A 15847-nucleotide genomic window follows, 5' to 3' on the forward strand; every position below is an offset into this window, starting at 1 on the left:
CATGGTTTTGCTGGCTTGCCCTAGAGACTGGGGAAGAGAGGCAACATTTCTAGGGTACTCGGTGTAGGCTGAGACCCTGTACAAGGCCCTTTTGTCGTTTAGTCTCGTTCTTACCTGTGAGGGAGGCTATATTGTTCCCATTTCACAGGTGAGCAAACTGGCTGGTTGAGGAAGCCACCATTTCTTCTCACCCACTGTGGACCAAACAACATGCTTTTGCCTTCTTTGACCCCAGTTATGCCACGAGCCATCCAGGTAACATTACCTGGCCACCGTTTCGGAACTGAGGAGGCTGAGGTATGCAGGGCAAAACTGACTTGCTCAAAGGTGTGACCTTGGACAAGTCATGTTCTTTAACAACTTCACCCTTCCCCCACCCCCAAATCCAGAGTTCCCTGGCAGCCCTGACTCCCTCCCAAACCGCCCCCCTCCCATGGACAGGCTGGGGTTGAATGAGATCATGTCAGGAAGGGCTTTGAAGTGTTGGAGGCTGCAGCCCAGGGGAAGATGAAAAGCCTCCCATCCTGGGCTCTGTGTCATCCTGCAGGGAACTTCTCAGAAGCCTGGAAACAGCAGGGTCACCTGGGATGACTGGGTATCATCTGGGGACAGTGGCCCCATGGGTTTCCCTCTGGGCTCTGGGGCAGCCTTCCATGTCCTGCCTGGGGGGCTTCTCTGGAAAGTACCATGCTTCCTGGGACAGAAGGCTGAGCCGTGAACCTCCCTGCGGGTGAAGGGCAAGAAGAGTTTGAGGCCAGGCCGTGGGCCTGGGCAGCTACTCTCCTTCTCCTAGGCCCAGCTCCCCAAGGGAGTTACCTTGAAGACTTCTATTTTTTTTTTCTTTTTTAAAGATTTTTATTTATTTATTTGTCAGAGACAGAGAGAATGAGGGGGAGTGGCAGCTAAAAGCTCCATTAGTGGTTTTGCTCACAGCCTGCTTAACCTTGACAGAAACACTATCTAAGATGTCTGTGACCTTTTACCTCAGGTAGCGCGAAAAGCTTTCGCTTCCACGTGGCTTCTCTCAACCCTCTCCACACCTGTGGGAGAGGTATAGCCCTCCCAATTTACAGATGAGGACATGGAGGCTCAAGGAGATGAAATCATCTGCTGACCCTGGCAGACCCAGGCCTCCAACCCAGGTTTCTCTGAGAAGCAGAGATATTTCTCTAGAAAGTTCTGCGCCACAGAGGCCCTCCTCGAATCAACGCAAGGCAAGCCCACCCTCGGTGTTGAGGGCCCAGAGCCCACTTGTTGGACCTCCTCTTGGGAGGACTCTCAGATGGCGAGCCCAGGGTGCGGCCAGCAGTGGGCGGAAGGTGCTGGAGGCTGCAGCTGGATGGGCAGGGCAGGGCGGGCACCGGGAACAGCATGACCTGGACGGTGTGACCTGTGATAATTGAGTGGCAAGCTGTGGCGGTGGCGGCAGGGAGGTCCCCTGTGCCTGCAGCTGGCCTCCCTGAGGCTGGGGTCCTCTGCCACTCCCGCTCCGCTGGCTGCCCCTCGCCCACTGCTCCACAGCTTCCGGGAGGCCATGTTCTTCCTCCCAGCAGATCCTCTCCCAAGAGCCTGCTCAGACCTGCCCTCCTCACAAAGCACGGTAGCAACTCCCTGGGGCAGAAAATGTCTCTTCTGAAAGCAAGACAAGAGTTTAATTAAGCCCTAAATGTGCACAGTTGAGCCTGAAATTAGGGTGGTGAAGGGCGGGGGCGGGGTGGGGGGGCAAAGGCAATCGGGGACAGAGGGGCTTCAGCCCAGCCCTGCCCCAACCGAGCAAAACAGCCCTGCGAGCAAACATTTACAGAGCCCGAGGGCTTGGTTACCAAGCAGTTCTGACCTAGAAAGGGGAGAACGCCATGTTTCCTTCACCCTGAACTTGGATATGGGGGTCTGGAGAATTTGGAAAGTGGAGAACAGGAGCCAGGCTGTAATGAAGGGCCACCTCAGAGATTGTCCAGAGTCTCGGGGCAGGGGGCCGGGGCTGGGGCGGGGGGGTGCAGGCTGCTTCTGTGACCGGAGCTGGGCCGCTGGGAACGCTTCCTGCCCCTGAGAGCCAGCTGGGCTCTGGGTCAGCAAGTCAGACCACACACACAGGTGTGCCAGCATTGGGGCTCCTGCCCAGGGCCCAGCCTGGCTCGCCTGGGTGGGCACAGCTCACTGTGCTCGCTGAGGAGGAAGGTAGCCGCCCTGTGTGCCCAATTAGCTGGGTTCTTGGCTTCAAGGACAAAGCAGCTGAGACTTGCTTTATGAAGGACCATGAGCATTCGTGCAGTCGGCAGCTTTGAGGGCTTCGGCTCCGCTCTCTCCTGTCCTCAGGTCTCCCCGGCTTGCTGCTGAGACAGTCGAACACAGCCTCCTCCTCTTGCCTGCAACTTGGGCTTGGCCTCGCTCTGCCAGGGACTGGAGGCAAGATGAGACGGGCAGACGGGCGTGTTCTCGCTTGTCCCTGGCACCAGCCATTGCTACAGAGCCCCTGCGTGCATGGAGAAGTGCACGCGTGTAAAAGTGCAGGCTGTATGCTGGGCTCCAGGCCTGGCGCTCCTTTCCTGAGTGTGTGTGTGTGTGTGTGTCGGGGCGGGGGGAGCACAAGAGGCTGAGTTCTGTCACTGAGGCAGGGGAACCAAGGACGGATGGCGCATCCAGCTTGGTGACACATGGCCCTGCTTGTTAGGCCATCTGCTCACTCAGTGGAGATGGTCTGACCCACCAGGGATTGGACGCAGCTCACAGGTTCCTTGACGTTAAGAGACACTCTGCTTCAGAGGCCAACGGGGGTGTCTTCACTGGTGGCTGCGGGAAGCACCAGCCAGGGTTTGGCCACTAAGCTGCCTCCGTTTGCTATTCCTAACCTGGGTCTTCCACCCTGGGGGGCTGCCCCTCCCCGGGGACAGAAGGGAAAGCCTGGCTCAGGCTTCCTAGCACGGAATCCCAGGTGTCGTGAGGGGTGATGACCCGTGGGCAGAGGCTCAGGACAGACCCTGAGGATCCTCCTGGGCAGCGTCCTTGGCCACCTGTGCTCATCTCCCCTTGACAGCATCCCCGTCGTCTCCATCAGTCTCCTGTGACTGCTGTGACAAATTAGCACAAACGCACTGGTTCTGCAGACCCAAAGTCCAACATCACGATGTTGTCATGGACTCTTTCAGCTTCGGGCCGCTTGGGCATTCCTTAACTATGGTGACTTCACATCATTGCCTTCTCCCCCACGTGTGTATCATCTCCCTCTGCCTCCCTCTTATGAGGACACTCGTCCCCCCAGGTACCCAAGGATGGCTTCCTTATCTTGAGGGCCTAAGTTTCATTACACCTGCAAAGACACTTTTTCCAAATTAGACCACATTCACAGGTTCCCGGGATTCAGTAGTGGACATTTCTTTGGGGTGCAGGAAGGTGGGGGAGCATTCAACCCTCTGCAGTGGTCCGTCTGCCACGGAGGACTTGAACACCTCCAGTGGTGGGAAGCTCACTAGCTCATGAGTTGGCTCAATTCACGTCTAGACAGGTCTAATTATTTTAAGGTTCTTACTGGGTGGAGCTGAAATTCTACTAGGCAGGAACCTCTACTTGTTGGCCCTAGTTCTGACCTTCAGAGCACATAGAAGAATACATCTAAATAAATATGCTATTCCTACAGTCCCCTGTCCCCAGTCACAGCATAAAAACAAAAATCAGACAAAGCATAAGCCAGCTTAGTCCTGATGCCGGGACAGTGTACAGACTCTGGGGTCAGGAGACCTGGACCCACTGGTGGCTCCTTTCCTAGGACCTTATGCCTCAGTTTCCTCTCCATAATACCAGAGAGCTGGCTGAGCCACTATTTCCAGGGGACATCTTTGGGAAATGCATCCTGGATAGTCAGAACTGGCCCTGGCATATTAAAGGCTCTAAGAAGCTCTGAGTGGAGACACCTCTTTGAGCCAGTATTTTCCAAACTAATTTGAAAATAGAATCCCTTTATCAACTACCATCTTTTATCAGCCTGCAGAACTTCCGGGCTGCTTTGTGGTCTCTGTGATGCCTGAGGGTCTTTTCAGCTTTCTCAAAGGAAGGTAAACCAAAGCGCTGAGTTCAAGTTCATGGTCTTTGGTTCCCATCCCCAGAGCTGTTGCTCAACATTTTGTAGGAGGTAACAAACAATCCACTCCTGGATGAGAGGCGTGAATCTGGTACACGAGAGGCCCCTCCCTCAAGCCGCAGATCGCTGGCCTAGGTTGTGGGTCACAGCTTCCTCCCAGGGGCCCTGGCCTCACTGGTCCCCGCCTGGCACCGCCGAGACCGGGGCCTGTGGGAGGAAGCCAGGGGAGGAAGGAACATTTCTGTGGCCCCGCCCCGAAGGACCTGCTCACCCCCAGGATTCAGACCTCACCTCGAACTCAGACCCCACCGGCTCAGCCCTCCCTGCCTGCTTGGGGAACACTTCCTCTGAACAAGTTCTTCCACAGAAGCTTCTGGTGACCGTCCCCACTAAATCCCTCCTAACTCTGCTTGGGGGGTGGGGGCAGTGGTGAAAATCTCAAAGAAGTTGGGTCTTATGAAATGGGGGCTTCCCTGGGCCTCCCTAGGGAAGGGCGCTGAAGAGCCTGAAGGAGGTGTCCTCCCAAGGGCAAGGAGAGAGCCTGAGGAGGGGTGGGTCGGAGCGTGGAGCTCCAAGGCCGAGATCATGAGAAAGACAGAAACGATGAAATGAAAGGCAAAGGAAGAGAATCCGATAGACTGGAAAGGCTACCAGGTTTCTTCCCCTGCCTCCAGGGGACACACACCTGGGGCTCCTTCCTTTCCTGTTTTTAACACTCCAGAAGGGGCAACCTGGCTTGAATCCATCTTGTACAGAGCCCATCGGCTGACAGGTGGCCTGTGCTCTCGGACACGGCTTTGGGACTATTTATTAAGGGCCCGTGTATTAGCCACTATGACTTAATCCTCACAACCTCTAAAATTTTGCAGGTGAAAATACTCGGGCCGAGGGAGGTTTCACGTGTTGCTGAAAGTCAAGAGGCAAAGCGAGGAACAGGACCGGCTCTTTCTGACTTCCAGTCCTATCCCACAGCGTTTGAGGTTATGTAATAAGGCAGCCTCCGGATCCTGATGGTATGACCAGTTCTCCCCTTCGTCTGATGTGTCTCCTACCCTTGCCCGAGTTGGATCTGCAGGAAGGGCCTGTAAGTAGGTTGGATATGCTCCCAGCTCAGCCTGGAAAGACATCCTCTGTCCTCTGGTACAGGTAGTAGCCTTCCAGTGACTGGGGTGGGGAATGTTTGCCTTCTGTTAATGAGAAGAAATAGATGTGATCATAAATAAATGGCCAACCCTGTGCGGTAATCAGTGTCCCTAACAATAAGTCTCTGTGTTTGCTCTCGGCTGTGGATTAGAGTCATTGGCTAGGGCTGCTTCTCGAGAGCCCCTGTGCACGTAAGCCAGGATGGGGCCCCAGGCACACTTACCCCAGGAGGGGAGCAAGCCTTCCTGTCTGAAGCTCCTAGAATTCACCCTGGAAAGTGACGCTCCTGTAGACCGGCCTCAAGGGCTGAGGGGCCGACCAGAGTGAGGGAAATGCACCAGGCTCCAGAGTTCAAGGTGCAGTGGACATGATGCCTTGCCCTTGGCATCAGAAAACAAGTCTGGTCCCACCTCTTGAGCGGCCTGAAGCAAGTGGCCTGAAGTGTTTCCCTCTCTGAGCCTCAGTGCCTACATCTGTTTAATGCTGGTGGGGAGGTGTGTGGGGGTGCACATGATCTCTCACGATTCCTTCCAGCTCTGACAGCACAGGACCCTGCAGCCATGAGACTGACTTATGCTTTAAGCATATGGGCCCCTAGCTGGTGGGTGCAGGACCCCTGGGCATGGAAAACTCAAGCCCTTCCCCTGTGGGGTGGCTAGGTGGCCACCCCTGCCTCAGTTTCCCCAAACCCTTCCCTTCTTTCCCACGTTCTCTAGCTCCCACCTGCAGAGAGAGTCCCAGTTTGTGAGACATTTTCAGAAATATTACCCCATCTGAGCCTCACCACAGCCCCCCCCAGCCCGGCAAAGAAAGGAATGCTGTGCTTCCAGCATGAGCCATGTGCCGGGCCCCTCCCCTGTTGTTCGCAGAACCTTCCCCAGAGCCTCAGAAACCCTTTTGGGAGTAAGGCAGAGTGTAAATAATTCGACGGCAGATGGATATTTATATAAAGGCATACACACATAACCCGTGGCCCTCGGGTTATTACTGCCACCACATCACAAGGGAGAAAAGTGAGGCTCCGAGGGGTTCAGTCACTGCCAGGGGTCCCTAGGCCCTCAGAAGCAGCAGGATTTGAACCCAGCTTTCTTGGATCTATGCCCGTGGCCCTTTCTGTCCCCTTGAGCTATGCCCAAGTAAGCAGTCTTCACCCCACTTTGCCGAGGAGTGAATGAGGTGTCTGGAGATAAAGCGACTTTGTCCAGGTTTGGTGACTCTGCGCAGCAGAGCCTGGAATCAAACCTTGTCTCTAGTCTACACACCTAGGGCTGTTTCCGGAAACACCACAGCTGCCCCAAAACAGAAACCTCCGAACAAAAAAGTGGAGTCCCTCCCTCCTTTCCTCTCTCTCTTCCTTCCTTTCTACCTCCCTCCCTAACCTCTCTTGCTTCCTTCTTTCCAGGAACATTGATTGCCTACCCTGGCAAGAGCTTTCACGTCCCAGACAGGAAATTGCGTGATGTGCTCCCTTGTGCCGAGAACAGAGCCTCCACTCTGCAGGCTCTGTGCGTCTTTAGAGACACAGGTCCCACAAGGCAGTCCGTGTGCTCAGTGACCCACAGCAGCTGATCGATGGGGGGCTGGGGGTGGGCAGGAGAGGGCTCAGCAGGGGTTCTGGGAGCACTCGGCCCATTCTGCGTGTGTTGTACTTGGGGTGTCTGGCGGAGTCTGTGCAGGTCCGCCCTCTGCATCTGAGCATACCCTGGACAGCATACCCTGGAGTGGGGGGCACTGCTCAGCTCGAAGCATTGAACTTGGACTCTGCCTTCCCATCCCCTGCCCTGCCACATTCCCTCCCTAGCTCTCGCCCCTTCATCTCTACCCTCGGTCCTTTCTGCTCCCTTCTGTCCGCTCCCCTGCCACCAGGGCGATCAGCTTCTTTAGAGTTTTCAAATTCAGGGCAGCAGCCCACGATGTGTTTCCCCAGATTCGTGGGGACAAAAAGTGCTACCCTAATGGTAGCATTCAAAACTGTTTGGAAACCTCATGCTTAAGGCGTACCTTAGATCACGTCTTTGCTCTGTTCTCAAGAAACTGCCAATGGAGGAGTCATGGGATTCCAGATGATTCTCTCTATCTCATATATAGCACAACTCAGTATCTTTTCCTCTCATTCTTGTGTTTGGGGGTAAATTATTGAAATAGAAAACATACGTCCATTCCAGTGCACAAATGGTGAACACAACTCACTGACTTTTTGCGAAGTGAACACACTTTTGTCAGTCAGCCCCAGCCAAGAGACAGGGGCCCTCATCCCTCTCTAGTCATCTGGACCCTATGAGGGCAACCGCTGTCTCGACTTCTCACATCATAGACTCATTCTGCCTTTTAAAAAAAAAATTATAGGGCGCCTGGGTGGCTCAGTGGGTTAAGCCGCGGCCTTCGGCTTGGGTCATGGTCTCAGGGTCCTGGGATCGAGGCCTGCATCAGGCTCTCTGCTCAGCGGGGAGTCTGCTTCCCTCTCTCTCTCTCTGCCTGCCTCTCTGTCTACTTGTGAGCTCTCTCTGTCAAATAAATAAATAAAATCTTAAAAAAAATTATATAATGGAACCATACAGTAAGTATCACTTTGTCTCTGGTTTCTTTTGATCAATACTGTATTTGTTGACGAGGTATATGTGTGTAGTACATTATACACACATAGGTATATATATGTGTGTCAAAAATGTATAATTCTCCTTTTCTTGCAGAAATCTTTAGGAACTTTTTAAAAACTGAAGTACGGTAGACATGCAAGGTTATATTAGTATCAGGTGCACACCATAGTGAGTAATTCGACAACGCTATACATTATAATACACTCACCAGTAGTGTCTTGCTGAAATATTTAAAATCAGAACCCAAACATTGTCATTCATCCTTATGTTCTTTAATAGGTATCTTAAAAATATATATGTTATCTTACAGAATGCCATTATCCAACGTAAAAATATTGTACAAGAATCCCAGGCCTCCTCTCCTATCCATCTACTACCCTAAATTGTGTATTTATAAAGGAAATTCACAGGTACAGGTGAACCTCTGACCCCAACCCTGCTCCTGCCTCCTTTCCTCACTTCACAAGCTGGTGTATATCAGCAATGCCTTTGGAACGAAATCCAAACCCCTCCAAGGCCAGCCACAGGCCACTCCCAAGTCCGTCTTGGAGCTGACAGAGTCGTCCTGGTCAGCTGGTTCAGATCCCCATCTGGTTTCTGAATCCCTTTTACGACACCCACTGAGTCCCAGCCTCTTTCTGAACATCTCCCCCAAACTTCCGGTGATATTTTTAGGCAGTGCTGCCTCCAACACCAGCCCTTGGCCCTGGCCTCCTCCTTGGGGGCCACGGGGCAGAGCAATAAGCCCAGCTCTTTTTCTACAGGGAATCCCTGCCGGAAATTCGGATCACCCGCCCAGACTATAAACTTTAGCCCATTCTCCTGGTCTCAGTTATTCCCATCAATGTATTCTTGCTCTGGCATGCATATGCATATACTTTCCTGAACCTGGACCTTTCTAATGCTGCCTGCTCGGCACCCTCCCCAACTTTCACCTTGGCAGCATCCCATCAGACACCTGTGGGCACTGTTACCACCAACCACCTTCGAGAGGCCATTTTGGATGTGTTCCATCTGATACAGTCTCACCCTCTGCATTCACTAGGGAACCCCAGGAGCTCCCTTGGGGTGCTCACTGTGCTATGACTGTTGTAAAGCTCTTTCAGAATCTTTCTCATCCCTCACCATTTTCCAAATTCTTGGAGGACAGCCACTTCCTTGTCTGTCCTCCTTTTTCTCGAAATGCCTGGCAAACAGGAAGTGCTAGCAGTAGGCGCTCTTTATGTGCTCCAGGTACATGAGGCAACTGTCTCGGTTGCAAGTTACAGATCACCAGCTCATTTGCTCTGGAACAAGCAACGTGGTCTTCTGTGCCTGGCTTTCCTCTGGGCTCCACTTATGGCCCCTATGGGACCAGGATGTGGAGAAGAAAGGAAGACTGGCCCATGGGAGTCAGGAGACCTGGGTAACCCCCGCTCCGCATGCAAGGTTAGTGTGACCTTGAGCCCATGACTCACCTTATCTGAACCTCAGTTTCTTTATCTGGAAGAGGGGACCGGGAGTATGAACCCTGTCTGCTGCATAGACTGTTGAGAAGATCAGACAGAACCCTAGCGGGTGACGTGTCCCCGTGTGTGTAGAGACGGCTTGTGACGGCCCAGTGCCATGCGAATGGGAAGATTCATGAACAACTTCTGTACCAAGAGTCTGGGGTCTGGACACACACATTCAAGTCCCTGCTCTGTTTGTTTTGCTCTGAAAATTTGGATGAGTTTACCTCTCCTGACTTCTTCAATTTTCCTCATTTGTTGATGGGGGATAATAATTGTGCTTGTGAATATTAACCGAGTTAATGTATATGAATCAATTAAGACACTGTTGCAAGGTAAGTCCTATAAAAGGTTTTTACAGGTGTCACCATTGTGACCTTTTCAGGCCTCCACTACTTCTTCTGGCTAGACTGGGAGCTGCCTGAGGCCAGGGCCCATCCTGGCTTCAGGCCTCTCTTAGGCTCTCCTTTTCCCAGCATGCACTAGGCGAATCCTGGATGGCTGTGACATATTGGAAGTGAGTGGGACTTGCCTAAAGCCTTCCATCCTTGGAAGAGCACGGGGAGGTGTTGGTGGGGAGGGTTGTGATGCTCATGCCGGGGCCCAATAGCCCCTTTGTTCTGGACTTATGGGTCCTTAGAACAGGAGGGTGGAAAGATCCGTTCCCAAGCAGACCCTGAAGCTACCTCAGCAGGAGACTCATTCTGGACAGAGAAGTGTCAGGAAAAGAGGTTTCCCCTTTAGGACTTCTCTGCCTCCCTTTGCCCTAACGTAGACCCTATGCTCTCAGTCCAATCTCCAGGCAGCAGAGGAGGAAGCAGAAGTCTAGAGATTTCAAGAGACTTACATCAGGTATGGCAGCCATAGCAGTGTCATCTTTGGAACTCATTTCCCAAGTGGGATCCCCACCCCAAAAAGCTCTGAGACCTGGAATGAGAAGTGAGGGACGTTTTCCTCTTCTTCCTCTGCAGACCCCACAAACAGTAGCTTCTGTTCTAACTCCAAAAGATAATTTCCGAATAATAGCACTGGGTGCTTTATCTCTGGAATGTACCTGGCTTAAATATATATATTTAATGTACCTGGCTTAAATATATATATTTTTTTATATGTGTGCACATATATACATATATGTATGTACATATACACATATATGTACACATGTATGCATACACATACGTATCTCTATATGTGTACACGTGTGTGTACACGTGTACATATAATACATGTATACACATATATGTATACATTATATATAATGTACCTGGCTATATGTATATATACATATGTATATATACACACGTGTATACATACATACACGTGTGTATATGTATACATATATACACAAACAACTGGGAAGTACCCTCTCTCTGTCCGAGTCTTTCTGGCTAATTGACTGCTCAGAGTCTCCTGGGACCATAAGCAGGTGGCTTTGCATATGCTTTCTGAAAAGTCTTGCACAAACTTCAGTGTAACTCCACATGTGGTATAAGGCAACAAAAAGGTTTTATTGTTGTTTGCTTTTGTGTGTTACCGAAGGTAAAAAATACGGTAAATGAAGTGCCCTCGTCATAGGGTAGAGATCAATGAGTTGTTCATATGGGACCATCAGCCCGATGCAGCACACGGCAGTTTTCATGTTACTATTATGATGGCCTCTGGAATGAGGGTTTCTGGACATCCTTGTTTTCATTTCTTCTCATTGGTGTATGTCCTGTACACAAAATGGGAATCAGGGTGGACAGAGGGGTGGACAGCTTAAGCTGGGAGGGTCCTCCTTGGAATTTAAAGGAGGCCCCAGGAGAGGGAGCCACATTACTTATAGCCCCGGCCCAAAGAGCTCAGCTCTTTGCCCCAGATGCTGATATCTTTTGAACCGTGGTTCCCAACTTGTCTTCTGCCCCCATACCTGAGAGAGGACACATTCCCTTAGGATTAGTGCCTCAGTTTAAAGGGAGGGGAGGTGCAGTTTGGAAAAGCTGTGTGTGTTATTCGGACACTCATCCCCACTCAGAGGTGTGGGACCCACTGATTGCCTTGCATTCCCCCCCCCCCCACCATCCTGAAATGCCCCCTATGAGAAGAGACACCTGGGTTTAATGGCATCTTAATACTGGTTACTCCCCAACTTTCTCTATGTGCCTCCCCCTTCCCCAGACCCACAGTTCATCCTTATTTCCCTTCTGTATGCCCTGGGGTGCTGACCTCCGTGGACTGCCTTTGGCTAGAGAGGGAGTGTGAGGAGGAGAGAGAGGGGTCTGGCCTCCCTCCCTAGCCCCACCTCCTCCTGCACTCTCTGCCAGTGGCTGCTTCTCTCTGTCCTGCTTGATGGCCCTCTTCCTGGGGACCAGTGCACACCAGGCTCTAATAACACTGTTCCCTCCCCTTCTCAGTCTTATGGGTGGTCACAGTTTCCAGCTGCTACTGGGCTCTGGGTGCCAGGGTCCCTTCTTCCCTTAGTCCTGCCCCCATCTCTATTCAGAGATTCTCGGCAAAAGCCTCTTCCTTTGGGACAGCTGGGCTGAAGTGTCTTTCCTGATAGACTCCTGACTGATCCAGACATCTTTGGACAAACACAAAGGCTTCCATATTAAATAGTCATTGATTAGAAGATGCGCCGGCTTTCAGAAATGTTTGAAGATCATCAAAATGTACGGCTTACTCAGCATGCATAGGGGACCACTTATCATTGAGACATGGAGTTCGCTTCTGGCCCGTCGAGGCTGGGAGCATAGGTGACAGGCAGAGCATTGGGTCTAAAGCCAGGTGGGATGGCTCGGAGCTCAGGCTCTGATACCCCCACGCTGGGACACCGTGAGTAGACTGTTTTGCCATTCTGTGGCTTGGCCAACTCTTTGGCAATCCAGAGTCAACCCCACTGTGGTCACATTCCTGGCAGGGATGTTGTATGAGGACAAGTGAGGCCATGTATGTGAAAGGTTTCGTGAACTGCCCAGCACTCAAATGTGTGGGCCCCAGCAGCCCAGAGCAGACAGCTATTCTGGGATTCAAATTGGGGACCAAACATTGAGCTGGAGGGACAAAGGAGGAGACACAATGGCCATGCCCTGCAGGGGTGTCCCAAAGACCCAGAGAAACAGCGAGAAGACAGCCCCCTGCAATCCTCTTCTCCCTCTCCCTCTTCTCTTTCCTCTGCTTCTCAAACCCGACATGACCTTTCCCTAAGCTGAGCCAGGAGGCTAGGCTGTTTATTTATTCAGCTGAGAATTAAGGAGCACCTCTAAGTGTAGGACCAAGTCATGTGCCAAGTAAAGTCCATGCTTTCTGGAGACGGGTAAGAGAAACAGAGACATGCCAGTAGGAGACAGGTCACGCAGTGTCCTGGTCAAGAGGAAGACCCTGGTGTCACAGAGGCTGAGCTGCGTTTCCACCCGGATCACTAACCCACTAACCAAATCTCCAGGACAAATGACTTAATCTCACTTTCTTGATCTGCAACCAGGGAATACTGTGCACCTCAAATATTCGTTAGGAGGACTGCACGAGACCGTTCCTGTAATCAGCCTGGAGCCTGACTCTTGGTGAGGGCTCCACGAAGCAAGAGGGCCTCTATTATTCTTGGTATGTTAGTCCGGGGAGCAGAGGCCCCTTCCTAACCGGGTTATCAGAAATGATTCCCCAAGGAGGCAATAAACTGGGCTTGGAGGTTGAATTCTCGGTTTGGCATTCATCTCTTGTCTGGACCCTAGGGCCAGTCCGCGCAGCACCAGGGCGCAACTCTGCGCGTCTGGCGCTTCCGGAATGAAAGGTGAGGGGCAGACCCAGAACGCAGGCCTCCCGACGGGCAGAGGAAACCGGCCCAAGTTCTGGAGCTGGGGAAGACCGGGATCAAAGCGCTCCGAGGCAGGCCGGGCGCACCAAAGGGAGGCTAGCGACTTGCATCAGCACAGATTCCGTGATGCTCTGCAGACGTCTCGGTGCTGCCGGGCTTTACGGGAACCCACAAGAAAGGAAAGGGCCGGGGAGCAGGCAGGGCGGGGGCGGGCGAGGGCGAGAGGGTGCGCTCGCCCGCCCGCGCGCTCCCGGCGGCGCCGGCCGGGGCCTGGGCGCGCCCGGGACGGCGGAGGCAGCGGAGGAAGCTCCCGCTCCCTTTCCCCCTCCTCCTTTCCCCCCTGCATTACTGGAAGGACTGTGTGGGAGAGACCCAGAAGCACCCGGATTTTCGAGCGCGGGGTGGGGGAGGGCCAGGCAGCCGCCGGTGCTCCAAGGGAAACCAAAAGTGCCTCTGTTCGCGCCTCTTCAGCACGCGGCTGCCCCCGGGAGGGTCCTGGGCGCGCCTAGCTTTGCAGCACATTCCCCAACCCCCACCAAGATCTCGCTAAGGCACCTTGCGAGGTGTGGCGGGGGGAGGGGCGTGTGGCGCAAGAGAGGACGGAGAGGCGAGTGAGAAAGTGTCACGATTTCTTTTCCTGCGCTCTCCCCGACACCGTCCCCACCCCCAGTTTTCTGGTTTAGCCACTGCCGCTGGGGAAAGGGCTGATCGGTTTTGCGTCAAAGAACTGCATTTACTCAGTCCTGCTGGGAGAGGCGCGTAAACACCCAGGCAGGCAGGACTCAGGGATGAAACGACAATAACAACAAACAAAACAACATCCCCCCCCCCCTCCGCGCAGTCCCCGCGGCCGGTGTGCACATCCGCTCGCCGCACACCTCTCCCCGGCCGCAGAGTTGGGGACTCTGCCCGGAGGGCGGCGGGCGGAGGTGTGAGGGGTCTGGCCAGCTTCGCCTTGGGCGTCCTTGGGGATGGAGTTCAGGACAGAATGTGTTTTATAGCTGTAAACAATGACCCCGAGTATTGTTTGGGATTACCGTATCTTGGGGCCACTGGGGCGGCCAGATGCCGCCAGCCGTCCCGGAAACGCCAGCGCTTTATATAGAGCCCCGGGAAAGCTTTGAGTTCCCGGCTCTATTTTTCTTTCCTAGCAACTCCCCCACTTTACAGATAAGGAAATTGAGGACGGGATCTGTGACGTGTTACAACGCATAGCGCTTCACCAGGGCTCACGGTCTTCACACATCTTCACATCTTCGCGTCGGGTCCTCACAAGGACCCTGTGGGGGTACAGGTGACACCTCGTAAGACCTGGGTAAACCGAGACTAAAGCAGTGCCTGGACCAGGACCCAAGTTCCTGGACTCCCAGTACAGTGCTCCCCCGGGTCTTCTCTGCAGAAGAACTGAAGTTCCAGAGCTGGCAAGGGCCCTAGAGGGTCATCTTTCCCAACCCCTTCATTTTACAGGAAGAAACCGAAGCCCAGAATGGTTAAGGGACTCGCCCAAAGTCTCACAGCTCATAAATAGCACAGTCTGGCGTTCGTACTCCGAGGTCTGTGCTCTTTAACCCGCACCTCGCCCCGCCCCACCAGGCGAGGCGGGAAGACCCTGGAGTCCAGACTCCTTGCTCCCTGAACTTCCCTCCAAAACAGCTGAAGACAACGTTGGGGCACACCCTCTCCCGGGCCTGCCTCCCTCCCTTCTCCTCTCTTTTTTTTTCTTAATTCTTAACAGTCGAGTTTGCTTCTAACGCCCGCTTACTATTAGATGCGTCCTAATTGTCCCGCACACAGGGAAGCCGGAATGTCTTGACTGGTTAATTTCTTCTTCATGGCTACTCCTAACAAATTAATTGTAGGGCCGGGGGGGGGGGGGGGGGGGGGTGGGTTGGGGGGGGGGGGGGGAGCAATGGGCAGCCAGCCACGCAGGGAAAAATAGGCAGGTCGGCCCCGCCCGGCGGCGCCGCGCCCCGCCAGGGGCCGGCCGCAGGGCGGCGCGGGTACCCTGCGCGCCCAGGGCGTCCGCTGCACCGGGCGGCGCCTCGGAGGGCGCCGAGGATCGCGCTTGGCCGCGCCCTCCCTGAGAGCGGCTCTGCGCGCCCGGCTCCCGGCCTCGCGGTGGCGCCGCGCTGAACCGCCCGTCTCGCTCTCCAGGCTGTGATTATTTTGTAAAACCCGGCGCCGAGGCCCGCGCGGCCGCACTCGGGGGCCCCGCCCCGCGCCCCTTCCCCGGGCGGTGGAGGGGAGGGGGAAGGCCGCGGCGCGCTCGGGAGCCGGCGAGGGAATCCCTCTCCCTCCACGTCACCCGAAAGCGAGGGAACCCGCACTCGCGTCCTCTAACGCAAATGACCATCTTTGGCAACGTGCGCCAATGGAACAGACCAAGGGCGCTGGGCTCGGGGGTGCGCGGGGGTGGGGAAGGGCCGGGACCGGGGCCGCCTCGGCGCGCCCAGGCCGCTCGGGCGGTCTGCTCCTGCCCCGCCACCGCCTTTCTTCCCTGCGCCGGGTGTGCGACTGGCGTCAGCGCGGCCGGGAGCCGGGGCACGGAGGGGAGCGCTGCGCCCGCCTCCTCCCGAGCCTCTTCCTCCTCCTCCTCCTCCTCCCCCCCCCCTCCGCCTCCCCGCGCGCTCCTCCCTTGCAAGGTGGAGTCTGGAGTTGACGTGAGTGAATCCACATGGTACAGGGGCTGGAGAATAAAGAGTGTGGAGTTGAACTCGTGCCATTGTAGTGACTCATCTCGGGCAGAGCG

Source organism: Mustela nigripes, chromosome 7 (genome assembly GCF_022355385.1).
Source record: "Mustela nigripes isolate SB6536 chromosome 7, MUSNIG.SB6536, whole genome shotgun sequence".
NCBI classification, from domain to species: Eukaryota; Metazoa; Chordata; class Mammalia; order Carnivora; family Mustelidae; genus Mustela; species Mustela nigripes.